Here is a 27,192-nt window from a genome sequence, read left to right on the forward strand (position 1 = left end):
ACAACAGTAATTACTATTGCTAAAGTAACTCACCATAAAAATCTTGCGCAGTCCAACGAACGCGTCAGCATCGATGGGATTCGTTATTTTTCCATTTTTGAGGTACAGCAGTTTTTTTCCCGCCAAAGAAAGGCGCGTCGGAATGTAGCGGGTTCCGTGTAGCCTGGCCAATAGCATTCTGGGAAGCACCTTGTGACAACTTTTGGAACCCCGTGACCCCGTTTACGCGGGAAAATTCGCCATTCGGTAGGTGATTGTCGTCGAGCGTGGCTGCGTGTGTGTAGTTCACTGCCTTAGTTTCGCTAACCATTGATTTCGTGTGATCAATGGAAATAATTGCGGGATAGGATGCGTTTGTTTAGACTGAACCTCTATTATTTTTTGAACAGTTAATTCCAACCTATCTCTACTACTTCTTGCGAGAGCGTCATCATTCCGGACCGCTTTGCTGAGCTGATCACCATTGTGCGAGAACAGTTATTCAGTAGTCCTAGCTGGTCTCCAGGGGTTTATAACCTGCAGTCTGAGCTCTTGGTGAACCAATCAGTTGATGTCATGAATTGCGTTTGCTTCAACGTTATGAAGAAATTTAACACCGCCGAAGTCGTTGATGAGAAACAGATTCCAGTCAATTTGGAAATGGGTAAGTCCCAATTTTTAAGTGCCTGTGTTCAGTATATTCCAGGGCTGTCGCCAGGAATTTCGGATGGGGGCGATTAGAAGTCGGAAGGAGGATGTAGTCGGATCAATTAGTTAATTATATAAATAGTAATTGTGTTTGATTAGATTTTTTTTTGCTGTCCTTATTTCGTTAATCGTTGAGTAAAAAAAAAAATTTGGGCTTGAAACTAGAGTGGTTATTATCAATGTTCTTTCAAGTTTTGTTTCATATGCAAGGAAATGGGAATACCTCTGGTATGTTTCGTGAATGAAAAAAAAAGTTTTACAGTGTACGTTCTCGCTCCCGAGTAGTTTAGAGGGAACAGCAGTTGAAAGGGAAAAAAACGCATCTCCTGATAACGCTAACCACTATAGTTGCGGGAATGTTGAGTGCAAATTGCCTGAGTCACTAATACGTGCTGTTATTACTAAGACCAGCTGTTGTATACAAGATGATAGGTCTATAATTTAGTAAATTTCTCCGAATTTTTTTTTTTTCAAAACTTGTTGCTTTAAGTTCTCTGAATTTGTGTTAAAATTTTTTTTCGTAAATGTTTTTTGTTAAAAATTAATTTTATTTTATGAAAGCTCGAGGTGTGAGAAATGCATGGCCTCCAGGGCGGGGGTGACAGGGCTCTAGCCCTAGGGCCCAGGACAATTCTCATACATTTTTTTGTTGATTTTTCTCATTAGTTTTATTTAATTATAGAAGGGCCCGTGAAAAATCTGACCGGGGCCCCCAAAACATCCCAGCCTAGGGGATCTGTTCCAGGAGGGGGGGGGGACTATGGGAAAATGTTTTCTCAACCTTTACTAAATTCATTTGTAGTGGTGTTGACATGAAAAATTTACTGTTCTCTTATTTTTAGGTATTTTGAAGGTTTTTGGCGTGTAAAAACTATTATATGTACTCTTTATTCAAAAACTCAAATTGGCAGGTATTCAATAATGTTTTATATAAAATTGGTTTTTCTGATCTTCATTAATGATTTGTGAAATTGGAATTACTCAAAAAAATGTAGAGATATATATATAACTTATTTTTTCTGCCTCAATTTTCAATTCAAAAAAGAATATTCAGAATTCTGAGCCGGGTCAGCTTTGTTCTACTAGTTTTAAAATTTTGGAACTACTCTCTGTACATCATAATGCTTTTTTCCGGATTATATTTTCTATAACTGCAATACAGGTTCATGCAATTGAAGAGATAATATACAGTGCATGCCGCTTAATGTGATCACATTCTGACTTTCTTTATTAATATTCAATAACCCATTGATAACTAGTTTCCGGAGGTGTCTCGAGCCAGCACCTCCTAGAGATATATATATATATATATATAGATATCTCTAGGAAGTGCTGCTCGAGCTCACCTACCTCCCGCTTGACCTAAAGACTACCCTGGCGGGAGACGGAAAAGGACTAGAGAATGGACTGGACAATTCTTTGGTCTGGTCCAAAACGTGAAAAATTTTTTTGAGAATCGGAAAAGTAATATTTTGTGTTAATGATGTAGCAAATAAATATTAATTGATTAAGAAAAACTAATAGTCAATCTTCATGACAGAACTCGTTTGAATAACTAAAATATGTTGTTTATTTTTTTCTGCATGAGTGCATCAATAGAGAGACAAGAATCGGCGCAGCCATGGCATACTGCTTACGAGGTCATATTTTTGGTTTCCCAAGAGTGATTTATTAACGAGGTTTGACTGTACTACTAAACCAGACATACACCTCGTCCATATTGTTCTGCGGAACTTCTAACGATTTGGTACATGTTCCATGTGTGGTAATACTGAGTTGCCACCACTTACTTGAAACGGCGGGGGTTGCCCTCATGAATAAATCACTTATATATACAAAACTATACACGAAAAAAGTTAATCAATGAAGTTAATTTCGGCTCAACAACCTTTCATGTCACATAAGCACTAGGGATGGGACGAATAGTGATTTGGCCGAATATCAATTTCCTTAAAATTCATCACAATTATGAATAAAACTGATGTTTTTGATTAAAAATCAAATTATTGGTAATTTTAAATGATTGAATTTTAATTATGCAATTTATTATTTAAATAAATATTTAAAAAATGACAGTTGAAAGACTCATTGTCATGATGCTGACAATAAAATTTAACGATCAGATATTGTATTTTAATATTACTTACGAAATCAATTTTTTTTTTCGTACTGTTTACCTTTTACATCCAATTAAGAGAATGTCAACCATTATTCACTCTCAAATATATATATAGCAGGGTTGGTAAAAAAACCGGGGGTTTTTGGTTTAAACCGGTTTTTTGTTTTAAATAGTATTAACGTTAAAAACAATGAAATTTCTGAAAAATCATTCAAACGTCTAATAATTAACTAAAATAAAATGTTTATTAATGTATTTAACACTATTCCCATGCTAATTAATCAATAAATATTTATTACATTTTAACAAAAACCAACTTTTGCAATTTAATTATTTTTGGCTTAACTCAATGGATTACTGTGCGTTTGAAAATTCTTTTAATGTTATTATTAATCATATAATATATAAAGATTTTTCTCCAGTTACTTTCAGTATACTTAATTAGGAAGCTATTTTGCAAAAAGTAATAAAAATTAGGTGAATATAATGTATTTAATGAAGCATAAATAATGCAGATTAATTAGCAATGATTTGCGATATACAGGGTGATTATAACTAAGGTTCCGATTTCAAAACACTGTAAAAATAGAACGATTGTCAAAATGACTTGAAAATTGACATGAATATTGACGCCGCCTGGCAGTCAAGTGGTTAGGGAACTAGCTTCTCACTGTGCAGGTCTGGATTCGAATCCCGGTTCGGGCATGGATGTTTACTAACACTAACAAATTCCCTGGACGGATCATGCTGATCCCTTGGGAATACGTGAGGATCACGTTAAAAAAAAATATATTCCTGAAAAAATGCAATTTTATTTGGTAAAGGGGAAAAAATACTTAAAAATGTAAAATTAATGACATCATCCAACATGTGGGAAATTTGCTCGTAGAATGGAAACGATAGCCAGTCAGGGCAAAATGATACCTTAATTATAGCATTTCACGATTTCATAATTCATGGAAACATCACAAAAAACGAAGTAATTGAACAAATAACTACAACTCACTTAAGAAATGTTAAATATGTTGTCCACCGCGTGTTCTGGCTATGAGGTTGAAAGCACAAAAATTCTTGTTCAACAACAGAATCGGAGTATGCCATGGTCATAATGTGGATGTGCTTGCAATTCAGCTTTATTAAACAAAACACCCCCCCCCCCCTCGTTAATATTCCTGAGGAACTTCTAACATATAGGGAATGTGCTGGAGGGAGATTGCAATTCACCAAAGTTTGCAATCTGACCACTGTTTATAACAATTTGAGGTAACCCCACAGCCAGAAGTTGCAAGGGTTAAGGTGCATCCTGTCAAAATGGATCTTCAGCAGCTGCTTTGATGGTATTGTGTCACGGTGGGAAAAGTAGGACACTTTCCCCCTTTGACAAAGAATCGTGACATATTTTTAACCTAGAATTGTCATGTCAAATAAGTGAAATTTGCTAAATGTAGATATAATTGTGTTTGTCGTGTGAAAAATATTTGAGCTTCTGTCTTTATTTTATTGTGGAAGGCTGAGCTGAATCTTGTGGTTGTCTAGTTCCTTCCCTCTTGTGTTATCATTCCGTCTGATATTCATAAAATGCCCGAGATCTGAACCACAGATCCTTTGTATAGAGTGGACACACACTCTTTATGCATCACACTTTATGTGTTTGTCGGAAAATCCAAATTATTAAATGCTTTGCTTTGACATCTCAATCTTTTGAACTCAACAACAAATTCCTTGAATTTTTCTGATTCTTCCAGTAAAATTTTGGGAAATTCCGAGTTAATTTGAACGAGAAAATGCGTGTTCTTTTGAAAAATATATTCTTTGTGAGATACACACACCTAATGCTTCACTGATAATCAAAGATATCATCGCCATCTTGATGAGTCAGTTTTTCTTGTTCCCACACGAACGCGTTCGGTACGTGTAAAAGGAAGATAAGAGAGAGAGATTCCTTTTTCTTTTTTCTTTCTTTCTCACTGTTCGTAATCCGTTGTATATTTTTTTTTATACTTGAAAAGCCGATTTTTCGCTTTTTGCATGTTCTGAGTCGATGTTTTTTTTTTAATACGGGAAACAAACATTTTTGTTAATCAAGAGTTGAATAATTTTGAGACCGTGTGAGTATTTCAATTTTAAAATTCATTTTTTTCCCCTTTTCTCTGCACTGTTTCCGATGCTTTGAGGGGAAAAAAACAACTTGTGTTGTGTAAAATATTGTGAGGGAGAGAAACTTTGAAATAATGTTATATGCTTGAAATTATTCCCTGTCATCGATGTCGATATCGTAAAGCATGTGCACGGACCGTCGCTTCAGCAGTGCCGCGTTCAAGTGGCCAAGCAGATTCACCCGTCAAAGGATGACTTATGAGAAAATGAACTGTCCGTACTGAGTGTTCAAGCGATATTTAGTTTTTTTTTTGTTTTTGAACCATCACAATTGCAATGTGCATCTTGATAGAAGTTCTATCCACACACTGATGCTGTGGAAGTGCCGAAATGATGTGGTTGCACAAAATAGATACTGCTGTCCAAGTACAGCATCATTTACTTGCACATTTTGCACTTTTTTCTTTTGCGAAAGAAACGTCCATTGCTTCAGGAGTATCCATGCGAATTTTCAAGTCATTCCGATCAGTACTTATTGTATAGTTTTGGAATCAAAACTTAAATTATAATCACCCTGTATATAGCTGATTATTTTTCATAAATCTGTTACTACTATATAGTAGAACCTTGATTAACTGGGCTTAACAGTGTGTGTGTGAAAGTATAAAAAAAAACTATTGAGTATTAAGACTGGGAGATATACAGTAGGAGATGTGCTACTTCTTATGGGAAAGAAAATGAAAATGTATGTGAGGTAATGTAACTACTAGTAGTCTTTGTCCTTTAAGGACAGCTGGTGCCTATTGGATTATAGGACCACCTCCGCTAGCATGATAGTTCACTATTGTTGCTGCTTCTTTGTTAGGGGGAAAAGAAACCTGTGAGATTATACACCACTACATTTAGATGTGTGATGCAATCCTTATTCATGAATTTACAAAAGATAGAGCATCCGTATGTAGCAAAAGGTTAAAAAATGTTGTAAGAATCAGAAATTTTGGGTTTTGTATATAACTTTAAATAATTAAGAAACTTCATATGAAAAATATATATATTCTGGCCAGTTTTATGAGACTTTTTAAAAAAAAACCACTTATAAAATCTTATGCCATTTAAAGATATACCATCAGAATGTACCCCAAGGATATAAAATGTGGTAAAAATGAAACATTTTGGCTAATAATTAACCAATATGATATTTTTCAAGGAAAAAAATGATATTTAGGCAACTTTTATTTGATTTTAAAAAAAAAACCAAGGTTTAAACCAAACAACCCTGATATATAAGTAATAAGGCATCATAAAATTTACTACTCTTTTTCATATTTTCCCTCCTTTAGTTGCTATTTGTCCCTTTTAGTAACTCAATACATATCTTGTCTGGGTACATCCTCCAGTTAGTTAACTTGTATAATTCATGTTCACATCTACTTTATTGAAGTAGGGTTATAGTTTCAGTTTCATGTTTTTCTCTTATCCTGGAAATTCACCCTGACTTCTTTCACAGAGAAACGGATATACACCACAAAAATTCAGATTTTTTTCTTCTTTTTTTTTTAATCGTGATTTTTTCATGCTCTGATTGATTAGAATCAATTCGAAATCCACTCATTACCAAGTATAATATACAGTGAAACCTCGCTAAAACGATACTAGATATAAATCCCTCTACAACTATATTTTTTCAAGTATTGTTTGGAAATTCTTTATACTCTAATGTTAAACTGCTCTGTATAACGATAATCTCTCTACAACGATATTTTTTTCTTTGTCAAAGAGTATCGTTTTATCGTGATTTCGCTTCATATAATGATGATATAATCATTGATATAATTGATCGCTGATGATATAATCATTGATATAATTGATCGCTGATGATATAATCATTGATATAATTGATCGCTGATGATATAATCATTGGCGTACGCAAGGGGTTCTAACCCTTCCCGGCCCCCTCCCTTGAGTCAAGATTATAGTGTTATTTTGCAGGAAAAACGTAAACCCCCCTCAGAAGGAAAAAAAAATCTGAAACCCGTCGAGAAAATTCTGCGGAAAGGGGCCATTCAAGAATTACTTAAGCAAATTTTTAGCCATTTTTGACCCCCTCTCCCCCATTGTCAGCAAAATTTCGTCATCAGCTCTGCCCCTCTGAAACCTAACGCATATTGGTGGGATCAGGCATGGTGGGGGGGGGGCATAGGGGGCTCTCTCGTGCCCCCTTTCCATGAAAAATTTATTTTTTTAATGCAAAAAAAATATTTTTTTTAAATTCAAATTTCGGAAGAAAATACCTTTATATGTTATTATAATCAATTTCTGTTAATTTCAATGTTATTTGAAGGCTATGAACTCAAAATTTATCTTTAATAAATTCATCGCGACCCACCCTCTAAGCCATATAATGATAAATCGCATAAAGGCCCTTTGCCCGTGGACCAAATATGGCTCTGGGGGGGGTTATATGATGTGGCCTGCCCTCCTCAAACCTAATTTTGTAAAAATGAACCCCCTCCCCACTTACTCAAGTGAATTTCTGGATTCCAAAAGTTGGCACATCTGCACTTATGCAAATAATGAATTTTTTTGTCACAGAGCAAGGTATCTTATCCATCTATGATGTTCAGATTAGGTTAAACCAGGGGCTATCAACCTTTTTTAAGTTTAGAATCTGAAAATGAAATTCAATCTTTTTTTAATTTGGGGTTTTTGCTCCGATTCTGAACTTGTTTCATTTGTATGACTTTATATTTACATAGTATTTTGATGTGGCTTCATGAACATTGCTCTATATTACATGGTATTTTTGACGTACTATGTCCACAAATATTATTATATTCGTTTGTGTATTATTATTATATAATACAATCTAATATAATTATAATTATATAATTTGTGTTTTCAATCTAGTCAGTTCTGTGTCATAGATTGGAGCACCTAATTCTGATGATCATTCCTGTTGTTTCCAGAGGAGATGGTATGTTCATCACTTTTTTTATTATTTGAATTTAATAATTGTGTTTCGATTTTTGAGGAGGGGGGGGTGTTATCACAGGTTATGTACAGCAAATAGGGGGGGGGGGGTTTGTCCACCTCTGACCTTCCACCTACTATGCCAAGAACAAAATTTTTGGAAGGGATTGAGATTGCCTATGTAATTTAATGTTCTGTACAGTATATCATAATTTTAAGATGAACTAATTTCATTTCGTATTTTTACGAAGAAGAGCGTTGGATGCATCTCTCTATCTCTCTCTCCAGTTGGGCTTATTGGATACAGATTCCGTTTATGTGATTTGGTCAATTCAAAGAATAGGTCTATGTAAAACAGATCAAGGTGACTCCTGAAACAGGTAAGTTCTGGTGATGTAGATTCCTCGTGATCTACATGAATGGTTCTTAACCCTTTTTCCATCCCACATACCCTTGGATAATAGAATTGGTTATAAAATTTAATTTTTGTAATTACATTAATCATTCATTAATTTTTATCAATTATTTACATACGTACATTTAATTTAGTTCCTTTTTTGGCATTGTTAATTGTTAAATTTGGTTTCTTCTTCTCTTTAAAAATTACTTCATTGCTAAACTAAAAATATTTTTTAACGTGTCACGAATCTTGAATGCAAAACATTCATTGTTCCAAACTTATTGATTAAATTTTTTTTTTCTCAAGCATGAAAATAAAAGGAGGTATGAATGTAAGGAAAGCAAAATACTTTGAGTATTTAATGTTATTTTTTTTTCTTAATTTTAAATGCAAAGCAAGTACCATCACCCCTAACTGAAAAAGAAATTTTTGTAACTTAACACAAAATTCACACGAGACATTTTTGCAAGCGAAAGCTGAAAAAAGCCAAATGTCAAAATGACGACAGTATGACCCGTATTTTCTGAAAAATCTAAAAAAATTTCTGAAAATTGTTATATGCTATCAAATATGGCATTTTTGTCAACATCTCAATTTTCCTAAATAATCAGTCAATGTTATAATTTCTTTTTCCATCTCGTATCCCCAAAAATGCTTTGCCGGACCTTCAGTTAAGAACCACTGTGTATATACAGGGTGATTATAAAAAAAACTATCCCGACACATGGGCCCCTAACTATCACACCATTCACAGAAACTGAATGAAATTTTAGCATAAGGTATTTTGATGTATGCGCTCAAGAATGACATGGAAAACAACAGTGTCACTCTAACAGTTATGGTTACAGTGAGAAAATTTCGAAAATATCAAATGGCAACACCAAGTTTTTTGTATTGGTATGTGATCTCCATTGTGAAAAACCCTAAATAGCGTTCGAACGGCAACTGTAGCGTGAAAGTCACTGGCGGTAGATAGGCTAAAAGTGAGGACAACCAATAAGGACAGAGAAGCAGCATAAAATAAAGCATTTTATTGTGTTTCACAAATTTTCCACATGACCTTGCGGAGGGCCAATCAGGCTGGGATCTCAGCCGAAGAAACGGTGTGACGAATGAGACGAACATTAATGCTCTGGTGCACAGTAGAGTCCTTTTTACTTTTTCCTTGCCTAGCTCCACGCTATTTAGTGTTTTTCAGTATGGAGCTCGCATTCCAATACAAAAAACTTGGTGTTGCCATTTGATATTTTCGAAATTTTCTCACTGTAACCGTAACTGTCAGAGTGACACTGTTGTTTTCCATATCATTCTTGAGCGCATACCTCAAAATACCTTATGCCAAAATTTCATTCAGTTTCTGTGAATGGTATGATAGTTAGGGGCCCATATGTCGGGATAGTTTTTTTTATAATCACCCCGTATTATTCTTGCTATATTGCATACATTTGCTTCGTAAATACAGTAAAAATTCTATACAACGGTGACTTGCCTGCCCACCCTTTGGTCCGTGTATACTTTCCAAAGCGCTAATTCATTCCATCTGTAAGGATAAATACTGTATACATACTTTTCTCCTGTTCCTTGAGTATCGTTATATTCAAATTTTACTGTATTTTTATTTACTTCATTGTTATTTTACTTCTTATGTTATTTCATATTTTAAAACATATATCAAAGATCAATTTTGGACATTCATCTGCGACTGTTGATACACTGTATGAGAAATCAATTAGTTGCTCAGACCTTCCAACTCTCCGGATTTAGATGGGAGACTCCAGATTTTTCAATCCCTAATAGCATCCACAAAAGGAAACTTATGTTTTATGAATAGTATGTAGATGTGATTTCTCTATTCTGCATGGAAAGACTGACTTGGAATTATATTCTGCTCAAGAGTAATGCAGAACCTGCCTTGTGGGGATAATGGAACTCTGTCTTAATTTTAATTGATTAAAAAAAAAAATGTTTAAAAAAAAAATATTTAGTGAAGTTTTTTTAATCGAGTCTATGAGTGGCAGGGAAGGGCCCCCCCCCCCCCTCCCCACTTACTCAAGTGAATCTCCGGATTTCTGGATTCCAAAAGTTGGCACATCTGCACTTATGCAAATAATGAATTTTTTTGTCACAGAGCAAGGTATCTTATCTTTTTATGATGTTCAGATTAGGTTAAACCAGCGGCTATCAACCTTTTTTCAGTTTAGAATCTGAAAATGAAATTCAATCTTTTTTTAATTTGGGGTTTTTGCTCCGATTCTGAACTTGTTTCATTTGTATGACTTTATATTTACATAGTATTTTGATGTGGCTTCATGAACATTGCTCTATTTTACATGGTATTTTTGACGTACTATGTCCACAAATATTATTATATTCGTTTGGCTTAAGCATTATCTTCGCAGCTCTTCTGACAAGTGGTGTGGGACTGAGCGGGGGCCATGTTCTGGGTTGGGTACTGTAATGACAGTTGGTATGTAGCTCCCTGCATGAAGAGAGTTGAAAGTGGATCTTGATATTCTAGTTGGGCTATTGGATACAGCTTCAGTTGATGTTGATCTAAACGATTCAAAAAAAGAGGGAATAAAGATTCATTTGAAACAGATCAAGATGGGGCTTTCTAGAAACAGGTAAGTTCTTATGATGAAAACTGTTTCTCGTGGTCTATTTATTATTTTTGCTATATTTTATGTACATCATTTGTAAATACAGTGAAAATCCTGTGTAAGATGGATGATTGCCCTTATAACAATATTAACTCTTTGGTTCCGGTACACTTACCTATAGCGTTGAAGTATTCCATCTACAGTAAAACTAGAGATGGGATGAATATTCAGTTCGGCCAAATAATGCACAGGTATTGAGATGAATATCTGTGTAAATGTAACTTTAAAAAACTAATTTAAAAACTAATTTTAAAAAGTTGATTGATTGGAATTTTACCCATGAATAAAAAATTTACTGGTGTGTATCCTTTTCTATAAAAGAGGTTATGTCAGGGTGAATTTCTAGGATAAGAGAACATTAAACTGAAAATAAAATCCTACTGCAATAAGGTGGAACTGAGCATGAATTATAGTGTATAGTCCTCCTACCACGAGATGAGATTTGGCTAATGCACGTCATGTCACGTCAAACGATTCTATTTTGTCCTAGAAGGACATGCCAATCGTGAAAGCTCAGTCACTGATGAAATTTTCTCGATGTGCAATCGTTTTACCAAAAAAAAAATTGAATAAAATCATCCAACGTGACGTGACATGACGCAGCGAAAATTCATCTCGTGGTCGGAGGACTATACACAAGTACACTAACTGAAGGATGTACCTAGACAAGATACGTATTGAGCTCATAAAAGTGGCAAAGAAGATCTTTGAGATAAAATGAGAGAAAAATAAGAAAATAAAAAAAAAATTAGAAAATAAGTCATAAATCTTATGATGCATCACTAGCTGAGAAAAATGGGATGAATTGGAAATGGATGAGAAATTTTTATGGTTGTTATTTTTTTAATTAGATGTAAAATTGCATCAAGTGCTGTAAATATTAAAATGCAATGCATTAAATTTGATTGTCAGTGTCATGGAAAATAAATAACCTTCCAATTACCAGTTTTTTTAAATTAAATAATAAATTGCATATTTAAAGTTCAATATAAATCGTTTGAAATATTACCAATAATTTTATTTATTTTATTTTAAATTAAGAACACCAACTATATTTATAACTGTGATGAATTTTAAGGAAATTTATATTCGGCCGCCGAATAATCAGTGTCCAGACTCCCCTCTAATGCGGTCACCCCTTTTTACGGCCAAATAACAATTTCCCCTCGTATAATAAAAGTATGCATTTCAAACCCCTCATCAGAGGTCACCCATCTTTTACCAACGAATCTTTTTGTCCCGGCGGTGTCCGCAAAAGAGGAGGTTTTACTGTATAACGATAATGATATTTTTCTGCTGTCCCTTGAGCGTCATCATAACATAAGATTTTTGCTGTATTCCCATCATTTTTTGGAAATCCCCCCCCCCCCCTTCACATACTTAGAACACATATTTGGTCAAAAATCAATCTTGGACATATTTTTCTGTGGCTGCTAACGCACTGTATGATGGTGTGTAAAATCCAGGGTTGGTAAAAAAACCGGGTTTTTTTGGTTTAAATGGTATTAACATTAAAAACAATGAAATTTCTGAAAAATCATTCAAACTTCCAATAATTAACTAAAATAAAATGTTTATTAATGTAATTAACACTATTCCCATGCTAATTAATCAATAAATATTTATTACATTTTAACAAAAACCACCTTTTCAAATTTAATTATTTTTTGCTTAACTCAATGGATTATTGTGTGTTTGAAAATTCTTTTAATGTTATTATTAATCATATAATATATAAAGGTTTTTCTCCAGTTACTTTCAGTATACTTAATTAGGAAGCTATTTTGCAAAAAGTAATAAAAATTAGGTGAATATAATGTATTTAATGAAGCATAAATAATGCAGATTAGTTAGCAATGATTTACGATATACAGGGTGATTATAACTAAGGTTCTGATTTCAAAACACTGTAAAAAAAGAACAATTGTCAGAATGACGAAAATTGACATGAATATTCCTGAAAAAATTCAATTTTATTTGATAAAGGGGAAAAAATACTTAAAAATGTAAAATTAATGACACATCATCCAACATGTGGGAAATTTGCTCGCAGAATGGAAACGATAGCCAGTCGTGGCAAAATGATACCTTAATTATAGCATTTCATAATTCATGGAAACATCACAAAAAACGAAGTGATTGAACAAATAACAACTTACTTGAGAAATGTTAAATATGTTGTCCACCGCGTGTTCTGGCTATGAGGTTGAAAGCACGAAAATTCTTGTTCGACAACAGAATCGGAGTATGCCATGGTCATAATGTGGATGTGCTTGCAATTCTGCTTTATTAAACCAAACACGCCCCCCCCCCCCCCTGTTAATATTCCTAAGGAACTTCTAACATATAGGGGATGTGCTGGAGATTGCAATTCACCAAAGTTTGCAATCTGACCACTGTTTATAACATTTTGAAATACCCCCATAGCCAGAAGTTGCAAGGCTTAATGCATCCTGTTAAAATGGGTCTTGAGCAGCTGCTTTGCTGGTATTGCAATGTGCATCTTGATAGAAGTTCTATCCACACACTGATGCTGTGGAAGTGCCGAAATGATGTGGTTTGACAAAATAGATTTATACTGCTGGCAAAGTACAGCATCATCTACTTGCACATTTTGCACTTTTTCCTTTTGCGAAAGAAACTTCCATTGCTTCAGGAGTATTCATGCAAATTTTCAAGTCATTCTGATCAGTACTTATTGTATAGTTTTGGAATCAAATCTTAAATTATAATCACCCCGTATATAGCTGATTATTTTTCATATCTGTTACTACTATACAGTAGAACCTTGATTAACTGGGCTTAACAGTGTGTGTGTGAAAGTATAAAAAAACAACTATTGAATATTAAGACTGGGAGATATACAGTAGGAGATGTGCTACTTCTTATGGGAAAGAAAATGAAAATGTATGTGAGGTAATGTAACTACTAGTAGTCTTTGTCCTTTAAGGACAGCTGGTGCCTATTGGATTATAGGACCACCTCCGCTAGCATGATAGTGTCACTATTGTTGCTGCTTCTTTGTTAGGGGGAAAAGAAACCTGTGAGATTATACACCACTACATTTAGATGTGTGATGCAATCCTTATTCATGAATTTACAAAAGATAGAGCATCCGTATGTAGCAAAAGGTTAAAAAATGTTGTAAGAATCAGAAATTTTGGGTTTTGTATATAACTTTAAATAATTAAGAAACTTCATATGAAAAATATATATATTCTGGCCAGTTTTATGAGACTTTTTAAAAAAAAACCACTTATAAAATCTTATGTCATTTAAAGATATACCATCAGAATGTACCCCAAGGGTATAAAATGTGGTAAAAATGAAACATTTTTGCTAATAATGAACCAATATGATATTTTTCAAGGAAAAAAATGATATTTAGGCAACTTTTATTTGATTTTTTGAAAAAAACCACTTGGTTAAAACCAAACAACCCTGGTAAAATCCCATCAATCCTCAGTTGCTGCATGTTTTTGATATGAACGTTGATGTTTCAGAATGAGATATATCGTTTTCCTCATTACAGTATTATGCTAACCCTTTGAGCGGCGTTGATGAAATATCTTGCCTCCTTAAAAGGTTCTTATTTTAGCATTGATGACGCGAGATATTTTGTAAAATTGATTTCTCAATGGAACAGTTTTCCCTGTACCCCTTTGTTTGCACCTGCTGAAAATCGGAAGAAAGCTTACTTCATTTAAAAAAGGGTACGGTAATTTTTAAAGGGAGTTTACTGATTTTTGCTGTACCACTTAAAGAGTTAAATTGGTAAAATAAAAATAAAAAGTTTTTATATGTCTCCCATTGTATTATAGTTAGGTTAGGGAGATTAACCATGCCCCTCACCATTTTTACCATCTTCTGTGTTGGACATGGGAGAAATATCTTTCCCTGTTTCTCATCATCAATGATTGACAAATGAAAAATAACTTTTACTGTCCCCAACTATGTGATGACTAAATTCTGTAAAATTATGTTATTGAAATTTTCATAGTATCACAGACCTTTAAATTCACGTCCTTATTCTGTAGAACTTGGCTTACTCTCTTAAATTTGTCATTTTTGTAATTGGTTGGCAATGATAATGATTTGTTTTATTAATGCGTGGGTCTCACCCGGACACAAACCGAGGACCTCATGATAAGTAGATCTGTTAACAATTTGCGAGAGTTAGTAGGCAAATCGGTAGGCTGGAATTTTTAGCTGGTAGAGAGGGCCCCTCAGAAAAATCAGTATGACAAAAGACCCCCCCCCCCCCCATGATGCTGATCCTTTGGTCTCAAACAATGCCATTCCTTTGAATGTCTTTGCTATTCTTGAATTTTGATTTTATAAACTAATTGTTCAGATCTGTAGAAGTAATTAACGGCCGTGTAATGCATGTAATCATTTTTAAATTTTTGTTTGTTGCTTCCAAAAGAATGGAGGTAAATAGTTTGAACTTTTTAAAGATCTAATTTGTGTTTTCAATCTGCAGTCAGTTCTATGTCATCGATTGGGGGACCTCATTCTAATGCTCATTCCTGTTGTTTCCAGAGGAGAGGGTATGTTCATCACTTTTTTTTATTATTTCAATTACAAACTCATCCTTTGGTCTCAAACAATGCCATTCCTTTGAATGTCTTTGCTATTCTTGAATTTTGATTTTATAAACTAATTGCTCAGGTCTGTAGAAGTGATTAACGGCTGTGTAATGCATGTAATCATTTTTAAATTTTTGTTTGTTGCTTACAAAAGAATGGAGGTAAATAGTTTGAACTTTTTAATGATCTAATTTGTGTTTTCAATCTGCAGTCAGTTCTATGTCATCGATTGGGGGACCTAATTCTAATGCTCATTCCTGTTGTTTCCAGAGGAGAGGGTATGTTCATCACTTTTTTTATTATTTCAATTACAAACTCATCCTTTGGTCTCAAACAATGCCATTCCTTTGAATGTCTTTGCTATTCTTGAATTTTGATTTTATAAACTAATTGCTCAGGTCTGTAGAAGTGATTAACGGCTGTGTAATGCATGTAATCATTTTTAAATTTTTGTTTGTTGCTTCCAAAAGAATGGAGGTAAATAGTTTGAACTTTTTAAAGATCTAATTTTGTGTTTTCAATCTGCAGTCAGTTCCATGTCATCGATTGGGGGACCTAATTCTAATGCTCATTCCTGTTGTTTCCAGAGGAGAGGGTATGTTCATCACTTTTTTTATTATTTCAATTACAAACTTGGTCTCAAACAATGCCATTCCTTTGAATGTCTTTGCTATTCTTGAATTTTGATTTTATAAACTAATTGTTCAGATCTGTAGAAGTAATTAACGGCCGTGTAATGCATGTAATCATTTTTAAATTTTTGTTTGTTGCTTCCAAAAGAATGGAGGTAAATAGTTTGAACTTTTTAAAGATCTAATTTGTGTTTTCAATCTGCAGTCAGTTCTATGTCATCGATTGGGGGACCTAATTCTAATGCTCATTCCTGTTGTTTCCATAGGAGAGGGTATGTTCATCACTTTTTTTATTATTTCAATTACAAACTCATTCTTTGGTCTCAAACAATGCCATTCCTCTGAATGTCTTTGCTATTCTTGAATTTTGGTTTTATGAACTAATTGTTCAGATCTGTAGAAGTGATTAACGGCTGTGTAATGCATGTAATCATTTTTAAATTTTTGTTTGTTGCTTCCAAAAGAATGGAGGTAAATAGTTTGAACTTTTTAAAGATCTAATTTGTGTTTTCAATCTGCAGTCAGTTCTATGTCATCGATTGGGGGAACCTCATTCTAATGCTCATTCCTGTTGTTTCCAGAGGAGAGGGTATGTTCATCACTTTTTTTATTATTTCAATTACAAACTCATCCTTTGGTCTCAAACAATGCCATTCCTTTGAATGTCTTTGCTATTCCTGAATTTTGATTTTATAAACTAATTGCTCAGGTCTGTAGAAGTGATTAACGGCTGTGTAATGCATGTAATCATTTTTAAATTTTTGTTTGTTGCTTCCAAAAGAATGGAGGTAAATAGTTTGAACTTTTTAAAGATCTAATTTGTGTTTTCAATCTGCAGTCAGTTCTATGTCATCGATTGGGGGACCTAATTCTAATGCTCATTCCTGTTGTTTCCAGAGGAGAGGGTATGTTCATCACTTTTTTTATTATTTCAATTACAAACTCATCCTTTGGTCTCAAACAATGCCATTCCTTTGAATGTCTTTGCTATTCTTGAATTTTGATTTTATAAACTAATTGCTCAGGTCTGTAGAAGTGATTAACGGCTGTGTAATGCATGTAATCATTTTTAAATTTTTGTTTGTTGCTTACAAAAGAATGGAGGTAAATGGTTTGAACTTTTTAATGATCTAATTTGTGTTTTCAATCTGCAGTCAGTTCTATGTCATCGATTGGGGGACCTAATTCTAATGCTCATTCCTGTTGTTTCCAGAGGAGAGGGTATGTTCATCACTTTTTTTATTATTTCAATTACAAACTCATCCTTTGGTCTCAAACAATGCCATTCCTTTGAATGTCTTTGCTATTCTTGAATTTTGATTTTATAAACTAATTGCTCAGGTCTGTAGAAGTGATTAACGGCTGTGTAATGCATGTAATCATTTTTAAATTTTTGTTTGTTGCTTCCAAAAGAATGGAGGTAAATAGTTTGAACTTTTTAAAGATCTAATTTTGTGTTTTCAATCTGCAGTCAGTTCTATGTCATCGATTGGGGGACCTAATTCTAATGCTCATTCCTGTTGTTTCCAGAGGAGAGGGTATGTTCATCACTTTTTTTATTATTTCAATTACAAACTCATCCTTTGGTGTCAAACAATGCCATTCCTTTGAATGTCTTTGCTATTCTTGAATTTTCGTTTTATGAACTAATTGTTCAGATCTGTAGAAGTGATTAACGGCTGTGTAATGCATGTAATCATTTTTAAATTTTTGTTTGTTGATTCCAAAAGAATGGAGGTAAATAGTTTGAACTTTTTAAAGATCTAATTTGTGTTTTCAATCTGCAGTCAGTTCTATGTCATCGATTGTGGGACCTAATTCTAATGCTCATTCCTGTTGTTTCCAGAGGAGAGGGTATGTTCATCACTTTTTTTATTATTTCAATTACAAACTCATCCTTTGGTCTCAAACAATGCCATTCCTTTGAATGTCTTTGCTATTCCTGAATTTTGATTTTATAAACTAATTGCTCAGGTCTGTAGAAGTGATTAACGGCTGTGTAATGCATGTAATCATTTTTAAATTTTTGTTTGTTGCTTCCAAAAGAATGGAGGTAAATAGTTTGAACTTTTTAAAGATCTAATTTGTGTTTTCAATCTGCAGTCAGTTCTATGTCATCGATTGGGGGACCTAATTCTAATGCTCATTCCTGTTGTTTCCAGAGGAGAGGGTATGTTCATCACTTTTTTTATTATTTCAATTACAAACTCATCCTTTGGTCTCAAACAATGCCATTCCTTTGAATGTCTTTGCTATTCTTGAATTTTGATTTTATAAACTAATTGCTCAGGTCTGTAGAAGTGATTAACGGCTGTGTAATGCATGTAATCATTTTTAAATTTTTGTTTGTTGCTTACAAAAGAATGGAGGTAAATGGTTTGAACTTTTTAATGATCTAATTTGTGTTTTCAATCTGCAGTCAGTTCTATGTCATCGATTGGGGGACCTAATTCTAATGCTCATTCCTGTTGTTTCCAGAGGAGAGGGTATGTTCATCACTTTTTTTATTATTTCAATTACAAACTCATCCTTTGGTCTCAAACAATGCCATTCCTTTGAATGTCTTTGCTATTCTTGAATTTTGATTTTATAAACTAATTGTTCAGATCTGTAGAAGTAATTAACGGCCGTGTAATGCATGTAATCATTTTTAAATTTTTGTTTGTTGCTTCCAAAAGAATGGAGGTAAATAGTTTGAACTTTTTAAAGATCTAATTTGTGTTTTCAATCTGCAGTCAGTTCTATGTCATCGATTGGGGGACCTAATTCTAATGCTCATTCCTGTTGTTTCCATAGGAGAGGGTATGTTCATCACTTTTTTTATTATTTCAATTACAAACTCATTCTTTGGTCTCAAACAATGCCATTCCTCTGAATGTCTTTGCTATTCTTGAATTTTGGTTTTATGAACTAATTGTTCAGATCTGTAGAAGTGATTAACGGCTGTGTAATGCATGTAATCATTTTTAAATTTTTGTTTGTTGCTTCCAAAAGAATGGAGGTAAATAGTTTGAACTTTTTAAAGATCTAATTTGTGTTTTCAATCTGCAGTCAGTTCTATGTCATCGATTGGGGGACCTAATTCTAATGTTCATTCCTGTTGTTTCCAGAGGAGAGGGTATGTTCATCACTTTTTTTATTATTTCAATTACAAACTCATCCTTTGGTCTCAAACAATGCCATTCCTTTGAATGTCTTTGCTATTCTTGAATTTTGATTTTATAAACTAATTGCTCAGGTCTGTAGAAGTGATTAACGGCTGTGTAATGCATGTAATCATTTTTAAATTTTTGTTTGTTGCTTACAAAAGAATGGAGGTAAATGGTTTGAACTTTTTAATGATCTAATTTGTGTTTTCAATCTGCAGTCAGTTCTATGTCATCGATTGGGGGACCTAATTCTAATGCTCATTCCTGTTGTTTCCAGAGGAGAGGGTATGTTCATCACTTTTTTTATTATTTCAATTACAAACTCATCCTTTGGTCTCAAACAATGCCATTCCTTTGAATGTCTTTGCTATTCTTGAATTTTGATTTTATAAACTAATTGCTCAGGTCTGTAGAAGTGATTAACGGCTGTGTAATGCATGTAATCATTTTTAAATTTTTGTTTGTTGCTTCCAAAAGAATGGAGGTAAATAGTTTGAACTTTTTAAAGATCTAATTTTGTGTTTTCAATCTGCAGTCAGTTCTATGTCATCGATTGGGGGACCTAATTCTAATGCTCATTCCTGTTGTTTCCAGAGGAGAGGGTATGTTCATCACTTTTTTTATTATTTCAATTACAAACTCATCCTTTGGTGTCAAGCAATGCCATTCCTTTGAATGTCTTTGCTATTCTTGAATTTTCGTTTTATGAACTAATTGTTCAGATCTGTAGAAGTGATTAACGGCTGTGTAATGCATGTAATCATTTTTAAATTTTTGTTTGTTGATTCCAAAAGAATGGAGGTAAATAGTTTGAACTTTTTAAAGATCTAATTTGTGTTTTCAATCTGCAGTCAGTTCTATGTCATCGATTGTGGGACCTAATTCTAATGCTCATTCCTGTTGTTTCCAGAGGAGAGGGTATGTTCATCACTTTTTTTATTATTTCAATTACAAACTCATCCTTTGGTCTCAAACAATGCCATTCCTTTGAATGTCTTTGCTATTCCTGAATTTTGATTTTATAAACTAATTGCTCAGGTCTGTAGAAGTGATTAACGGCTGTGTAATGCATGTAATCATTTTTAAATTTTTGTTTGTTGCTTCCAAAAGAATGGAGGTAAATAGTTTGAACTTTTTAAAGATCTAATTTGTGTTTTCAATCTGCAGTCAGTTCTATGTCATCGATTGTGGGACCTAATTCTAATGCTCATTCCTGTTGTTTCCAGAGGAGAGGGTATGTTCATCACTTTTTTTATTATTTCAATTACAAACTCATCCTTTGGTCTCAAACAATGCCATTCCTTTGAATGTCTTTGCTATTCTTGAATTTTGATTTTATAAACTAATTGCTCAGGTCTGTAGAAGTGATTAACGGCTGTGTAATGCATGTAATCATTTTTAAATTTTTGTTTGTTGCTTACAAAAGAATGGAGGTAAATGGTTTGAACTTTTTAATGATCTAATTTGTGTTTTCAATCTGCAGTCAGTTCTATGTCATCGATTGGGGGACCTAATTCTAATGCTCATTCCTGTTGTTTCCAGAGGAGAGGGTATGTTCATCACTTTTTTTATTATTTCAATTACAAACTCATCCTTTGGTCTCAAACAATGCCATTCCTTTGAATGTCTTTGCTATTCTTGAATTTTGATTTTATAAACTAATTGCTCAGGTCTGTAGAAGTGATTAACGGCTGTGTAATGCATGTAATCATTTTTAAATTTTTGTTTGTTGCTTCCAAAAGAATGGAGGTAAATAGTTTGAACTTTTTAAAGATCTAATTTGTGTTTTCAATCTGCAGTCAGTTCTATGTCATCGATTGTGGGACCTAATTCTAATGCTCATTCCTGTTGTTTCCAGAGGAGAGGGTATGTTCATCACTTTTTTTATTATTTCAATTACAAACTCATCCTTTGGTCTCAAACAATGCCATTCCTTTGAATGTCTTTGCTATTCCTGAATTTTGATTTTATAAACTAATTGCTCAGGTCTGTAGAAGTGATTAACGGCTGTGTAATGCATGTAATCATTTTTAAATTTTTGTTTGTTGCTTCCAAAAGAATGGAGGTAAATAGTTTGAACTTTTTAAAGATCTAATTTGTGTTTTCAATCTGCAGTCAGTTCTATGTCATCGATTGGGGGACCTAATTCTAATGCTCATTCCTGTTGTTTCCAGAGGAGAGGGTATGTTCATCACTTTTTTTATTATTTCAATTACAAACTCATCCTTTGGTCTCAAACAATGCCATTCCTTTGAATGTCTTTGCTATTCTTGAATTTTGATTTTATAAACTAATTGCTCAGGTCTGTAGAAGTGATTAACGGCTGTGTAATGCATGTAATCATTTTTAAATTTTTGTTTGTTGCTTACAAAAGAATGGAGGTAAATGGTTTGAACTTTTTAATGATCTAATTTGTGTTTTCAATCTGCAGTCAGTTCTATGTCATCGATTGGGGGACCTAATTCTAATGCTCATTCCTGTTGTTTCCAGAGGAGAGGGTATGTTCATCACTTTTTTTATTATTTCAATTACAAACTCATCCTTTGGTCTCAAACAATGCCATTCCTTTGAATGTCTTTGCTATTCTTGAATTTTGATTTTATAAACTAATTGCTCAGGTCTGTAGAAGTGATTAACGGCTGTGTAATGCATGTAATCATTTTTAAATTTTTGTTTGTTGCTTACAAAAGAATGGAGGTAAATAGTTTGAACTTTTTAATGATCTAATTTGTGTTTTCAATCTGCAGTCAGTTCTATGTCATCGATTGGGGGACCTAATTCTAATGCTCATTCCTGTTGTTTCCAGAGGAGAGGGTATGTTCATCACTTTTTTTATTATTTCAATTACAAACTCATCCTTTGGTCTCAAACAATGCCATTCCTTTGAATGTCTTTGCTATTCTTGAATTTTGATTTTATAAACTAATTGCTCAGGTCTGTAGAAGTGATTAACGGCTGTGTAATGCATGTAATCATTTTTAAATTTTTGTTTGTTGCTTCCAAAAGAATGGAGGTAAATAGTTTGAACTTTTTAAAGATCTAATTTTGTGTTTTCAATCTGCAGTCAGTTCCATGTCATCGATTGGGGGACCTAATTCTAATGCTCATTCCTGTTGTTTCCAGAGGAGAGGGTATGTTCATCACTTTTTTTATTATTTCAATTACAAACTTGGTCTCAAACAATGCCATTCCTTTGAATGTCTTTGCTATTCTTGAATTTTGATTTTATAAACTAATTGTTCAGATCTGTAGAAGTAATTAACGGCCGTGTAATGCATGTAATCATTTTTAAATTTTTGTTTGTTGCTTCCAAAAGAATGGAGGTAAATAGTTTGAACTTTTTAAAGATCTAATTTGTGTTTTCAATCTGCAGTCAGTTCTATGTCATCGATTGGGGGACCTAATTCTAATGCTCATTCCTGTTGTTTCCATAGGAGAGGGTATGTTCATCACTTTTTTTATTATTTCAATTACAAACTCATTCTTTGGTCTCAAACAATGCCATTCCTCTGAATGTCTTTGCTATTCTTGAATTTTGGTTTTATGAACTAATTGTTCAGATCTGTAGAAGTGATTAACGGCTGTGTAATGCATGTAATCATTTTTAAATTTTTGTTTGTTGCTTCCAAAAGAATGGAGGTAAATAGTTTGAACTTTTTAAAGATCTAATTTGTGTTTTCAATCTGCAGTCAGTTCTATGTCATCGATTGGGGGAACCTCATTCTAATGCTCATTCCTGTTGTTTCCAGAGGAGAGGGTATGTTCATCACTTTTTTTATTATTTCAATTACAAACTCATCCTTTGGTCTCAAACAATGCCATTCCTTTGAATGTCTTTGCTATTCCTGAATTTTGATTTTATAAACTAATTGCTCAGGTCTGTAGAAGTGATTAACGGCTGTGTAATGCATGTAATCATTTTTAAATTTTTGTTTGTTGCTTCCAAAAGAATGGAGGTAAATAGTTTGAACTTTTTAAAGATCTAATTTGTGTTTTCAATCTGCAGTCAGTTCTATGTCATCGATTGGGGGACCTAATTCTAATGCTCATTCCTGTTGTTTCCAGAGGAGAGGGTATGTTCATCACTTTTTTTATTATTTCAATTACAAACTCATCCTTTGGTCTCAAACAATGCCATTCCTTTGAATGTCTTTGCTATTCTTGAATTTTGATTTTATAAACTAATTGCTCAGGTCTGTAGAAGTGATTAACGGCTGTGTAATGCATGTAATCATTTTTAAATTTTTGTTTGTTGCTTACAAAAGAATGGAGGTAAATGGTTTGAACTTTTTAATGATCTAATTTGTGTTTTCAATCTGCAGTCAGTTCTATGTCATCGATTGGGGGACCTAATTCTAATGCTCATTCCTGTTGTTTCCAGAGGAGAGGGTATGTTCATCACTTTTTTTATTATTTCAATTACAAACTCATCCTTTGGTCTCAAACAATGCCATTCCTTTGAATGTCTTTGCTATTCTTGAATTTTGATTTTATAAACTAATTGCTCAGGTCTGTAGAAGTGATTAACGGCTGTGTAATGCATGTAATCATTTTTAAATTTTTGTTTGTTGCTTCCAAAAGAATGGAGGTAAATAGTTTGAACTTTTTAAAGATCTAATTTTGTGTTTTCAATCTGCAGTCAGTTCTATGTCATCGATTGGGGGACCTAATTCTAATGCTCATTCCTGTTGTTTCCAGAGGAGAGGGTATGTTCATCACTTTTTTTATTATTTCAATTACAAACTCATCCTTTGGTGTCAAGCAATGCCATTCCTTTGAATGTCTTTGCTATTCTTGAATTTTCGTTTTATGAACTAATTGTTCAGATCTGTAGAAGTGATTAACGGCTGTGTAATGCATGTAATCATTTTTAAATTTTTGTTTGTTGATTCCAAAAGAATGGAGGTAAATAGTTTGAACTTTTTAAAGATCTAATTTGTGTTTTCAATCTGCAGTCAGTTCTATGTCATCGATTGTGGGACCTAATTCTAATGCTCATTCCTGTTGTTTCCAGAGGAGAGGGTATGTTCATCACTTTTTTTATTATTTCAATTACAAACTCATCCTTTGGTCTCAAACAATGCCATTCCTTTGAATGTCTTTGCTATTCCTGAATTTTGATTTTATAAACTAATTGCTCAGGTCTGTAGAAGTGATTAACGGCTGTGTAATGCATGTAATCATTTTTAAATTTTTGTTTGTTGCTTCCAAAAGAATGGAGGTAAATAGTTTGAACTTTTTAAAGATCTAATTTGTGTTTTCAATCTGCAGTCAGTTCTATGTCATCGATTGGGGGACCTAATTCTAATGCTCATTCCTGTTGTTTCCAGAGGAGAGGGTATGTTCATCACTTTTTTTATTATTTCAATTACAAACTCATCCTTTGGTCTCAAACAATGCCATTCCTTTGAATGTCTTTGCTATTCTTGAATTTTGATTTTATAAACTAATTGCTCAGGTCTGTAGAAGTGATTAACGGCTGTGTAATGCATGTAATCATTTTTAAATTTTTGTTTGTTGCTTACAAAAGAATGGAGGTAAATGGTTTGAACTTTTTAATGATCTAATTTGTGTTTTCAATCTGCAGTCAGTTCTATGTCATCGATTGGGGGACCTAATTCTAATGCTCATTCCTGTTGTTTCCAGAGGAGAGGGTATGTTCATCACTTTTTTTATTATTTCAATTACAAACTCATCCTTTGGTCTCAAACAATGCCATTCCTTTGAATGTCTTTGCTATTCTTGAATTTTGATTTTATAAACTAATTGCTCAGGTCTGTAGAAGTGATTAACGGCTGTGTAATGCATGTAATCATTTTTAAATTTTTGTTTGTTGCTTCCAAAAGAATGGAGGTAAATAGTTTGAACTTTTTAAAGATCTAATTTGTGTTTTCAATCTGCAGTCAGTTCTATGTCATCGATTGTGGGACCTAATTCTAATGCTCATTCCTGTTGTTTCCAGAGGAGAGGGTATGTTCATCACTTTTTTTATTATTTCAATTACAAACTCATCCTTTGGTCTCAAACAATGCCATTCCTTTGAATGTCTTTGCTATTCCTGAATTTTGATTTTATAAACTAATTGCTCAGGTCTGTAGAAGTGATTAACGGCTGTGTAATGCATGTAATCATTTTTAAATTTTTGTTTGTTGCTTCCAAAAGAATGGAGGTAAATAGTTTGAACTTTTTAAAGATCTAATTTGTGTTTTCAATCTGCAGTCAGTTCTATGTCATCGATTGGGGGACCTAATTCTAATGCTCATTCCTGTTGTTTCCAGAGGAGAGGGTATGTTCATCACTTTTTTTATTATTTCAATTACAAACTCATCCTTTGGTCTCAAACAATGCCATTCCTTTGAATGTCTTTGCTATTCTTGAATTTTGATTTTATAAACTAATTGCTCAGGTCTGTAGAAGTGATTAACGGCTGTGTAATGCATGTAATCATTTTTAAATTTTTGTTTGTTGCTTACAAAAGAATGGAGGTAAATGGTTTGAACTTTTTAATGATCTAATTTGTGTTTTCAATCTGCAGTCAGTTCTATGTCATCGATTGGGGTACCTAATTCTAATGCTCATTCCTGTTGTTTCCAGAGGAGAGGGTATGTTCATCACTTTTTTTATTATTTCAATTACAAACTCATCCTTTCGTCTCAAACAATGCCATTCCTTTGAATGTCTTTGCTATTCTTGAATTTTGATTTTATAAACTAATTGCTCAGGTCTGTAGAAGTGATTAACGGCTGTGTAATGCATGTAATCATTTTTAAATTTTTGTTTGTTGCTTCCAAAAGAATGGAGGTAAATAGTTTGAACTTTTTAAAGATCTAATTTGTGTTTTCAATCTGCAGTCAGTTCTATGTCATCGATTGTGGGACCTAATTCTAATGCTCATTCCTGTTGTTTCCAGAGGAGAGGGTATGTTCATCACTTTTTTTATTATTTCAATTACAAACTCATCCTTTGGTCTCAAACAATGCCATTCCTTTGAATGTCTTTGCTATTCCTGAATTTTGATTTTATAAACTAATTGCTCAGGTCTGTAGAAGTGATTAACGGCTGTGTAATGCATGTAATCATTTTTAAATTTTTGTTTGTTGCTTCCAAAAGAATGGAGGTAAATAGTTTGAACTTTTTAAAGATCTAATTTGTGTTTTCAATCTGCAGTCAGTTCTATGTCATCGATTGGGGGACCTAATTCTAATGCTCATTCCTGTTGTTTCCAGAGGAGAGGGTATGTTCATCACTTTTTTTATTATTTCAATTACAAACTCATCCTTTGGTGTCAAACAATGTCATTCCTTTGAATGTCTTTGCTATTCTTGAATTTTGGTTTTATGAACTAATTGTTCAGGTCTGTAGAAGTGATTAACGGCTGTGTAATGCATGTAATCATTTTTAAATTTTTGTTTGTTGCTTCCAAAAGAATGGAGGTAAATAGTTTGAACTTTTTAAAGATCTAATTTGTGTTTTCAATCTGCAGTCAGTTCTATGTCATCGATTGGGGGACCTAATTCTAATGCTCATTCCTGTTGTTTCCAGAGGAGAGGGTATGTTCATCACTTTTTTTATTATTTCAATTACAAACTCATCCTTTCGTCTCAAACAATGCCATTCCTTTGAATGTCTTTGCTATTCTTGAATTTTGATTTTATAAACTAATTGCTCAGGTCTGTAGAAGTGATTAACGGCTGTGTAATGCATGTAATCATTTTTAAATTTTTGTTTGTTGCTTCCAAAAGAATGGAGGTAAATAGTTTGAACTTTTTAAAGATCTAATTTGTGTTTTCAATCTGCAGTCAGTTCTATGTCATCGATTGTGGGACCTAATTCTAATGCTCATTCCTGTTGTTTCCAGAGGAGAGGGTATGTTCATCACTTTTTTTATT

The 27,192-nt window shown here is 33.4% G+C and overlaps 1 long non-coding RNA gene across 6 annotated transcripts in view; it reads left to right on the forward strand.

The window, feature by feature from the left end:
• Window positions 1–262: 262 nt before the first annotated feature.
• Window positions 263–27,192, forward strand: part of LOC149070458 (uncharacterized) — a 52,446-nt gene continuing 25,516 nt past the window's right edge. For 2 of the 6 annotated variants that reach the window (XR_016195065.1, XR_016195077.1), the window contains exons 1-3: window positions 263–643; window positions 7,811–7,877; window positions 8,125–8,253. This is a non-coding gene — a long non-coding RNA (uncharacterized LOC149070458). Of the gene's footprint in view, window positions 644–7,810; window positions 7,878–8,124; window positions 8,348–10,672; window positions 10,898–16,359; window positions 16,427–16,675; window positions 16,744–27,192 lie in introns of those variants that run through there. The other 4 variants (XR_016195066.1, XR_016195069.1, XR_016195067.1 and 1 more) reach the window with 4 other exon arrangements.

The sequence above is a fragment of the Pholcus phalangioides genome, unplaced genomic scaffold (genome assembly GCF_987345545.1).
Source record: "Pholcus phalangioides strain wild (caught in Gottingen) unplaced genomic scaffold, Ppha-v1.0 ptg000022l_1, whole genome shotgun sequence".
In the NCBI taxonomy this organism is placed as follows: domain Eukaryota; kingdom Metazoa; phylum Arthropoda; class Arachnida; order Araneae; family Pholcidae; genus Pholcus; species Pholcus phalangioides.